This window comes from Arachis ipaensis, chromosome B08 (genome assembly GCF_000816755.2).
Source record: "Arachis ipaensis cultivar K30076 chromosome B08, Araip1.1, whole genome shotgun sequence".
NCBI lineage: Eukaryota > Viridiplantae > Streptophyta > Magnoliopsida > Fabales > Fabaceae > Arachis > Arachis ipaensis.
Window position 1 is genome coordinate 10,133,554 of NC_029792.2, and position 1,665 is coordinate 10,135,218.

A 1,665-nucleotide genomic window follows, 5' to 3' on the forward strand; every position below is an offset into this window, starting at 1 on the left:
TTTTTTGTCGCATATAAAACCAGATGCACTCCGCCATTTTGACCACCCTGCTTGGATCTTATGATTTACATCATGTTCAATCTCTCCATTATCCTGTATGATGCACCCAAGATACCTAAAACTTTTAACTTTTCGTAGGGCGTTTTCTCCAATATTCATCTCTATATTAGGGTTTTCCCTTCTCGGACTGAACTTACATTCCATATATTCCGTCTTGCTACGGCTTATGCGCAGACCATACACTTCTAAAGCTTCTCTCCATAACTCCAACTTTTTATTTAGGTCTTCCCTTGACTCTCCCATAAGGACGATATTATCGGCAAAAAGTATGCACCATGGCACAGGCTCTTGGATGTGCTCTGTAAGTACTTCCAAGACTAATGTGAATAAGTATGGACTTAAGGATGATCCCTGGTGTAATCCTATACCAATAGGAAATTCCTCTGTCACACCACTTTGAGTCTTCACACTAGTTGTGGCCCCATCATACATATCTTTAATTGCACGAATATATGCGATCCTTACTCCAAACTTTGTGCTCTCACTCCTTACTCCAATCCTTGGTCGTTTACCCCTTTAATAGAAGAGTAAAACTTCCAAAAATTGAAACTTTGCTTCAGCACATTTGACTTCTTCTCTCCAAAAATTAGCAGCAACAACGCCATCACAGAAGAGAGATAGAGTAGAAGCAGTGATTGAACCATACATGCATCCATACCTTCTATCTTCTCTTTCATCCTTTTTCCAAATTTCTTCTTGAATCCGAGCCCTTTATTTATGCTTTGCCTCCAAGTTACTTTCTTGTCCGTTGATTCTTTGTAAAGCTCCATAATCTTCAAATCCTTGAGCTTTCCGATTCGGTGTATGTAGAGAGGAAGTTTTCTTCCACAAGCTTCAATGAAGCATAAATTTAAAAATACTTTTTGTGATTAGTCCTTCGAATGTAATCTTTGCCTTTAGCCCTAACTTTTTTGATTTCCTTTTTTTATTGAATTGGTAACCCACTTTTTGTACTTTGATTTAACCCTAATTAGAGCTTCTCCTTTTTTCTTATTTTTTTTTCTGTGATTTCATGTGGGTGATGAAAAAGAGAGAAGAAAGAGAAGAAAGAATTTGGTTCGATGGCTTTGTGGTTTAGTTCAAATGAAAATATGGTTCTATTATTTAGTTTGCAACCAACTAGAGTGAGTAAGTGTGTGGACTTGGATCACTTATTTGGGTTGTTTACTTGTTCTTGGGCCAAATTCTTTCTTTCCTTTTTTCTGGTAGATTAGCCATTCTTTCTTTGGATCAAATATAATGATATGAGTGCTTGAACCAATGTTGGGCTTTGATTGCTTGTTATTCACCCAGAAACTAGTTGTTGGGCCAATTTACTTTATATTAATTTTCTACATATTTAAACAAACTAATCACCATGGTTCTGAAAATTGAACCGGACCGGATGGTTCAACCAGAATAATCAGAAACCGATCACCTAGCGAGTCCGGGTAAGGCCAGAAACCGCTTAGCAAAAAACCTGTGAAAAAAATCGGTCGAACCGATAGTTAACTGGTGAACCGACAGAACCGTCCGGTTTTTTAGCGAGTTTTTGGTTTGAAAGTACTACCCCTAAACTGCGTCATTTTGTCTCTTTAAAAAAAAAAAGAAAGAAAGGCTAAACTA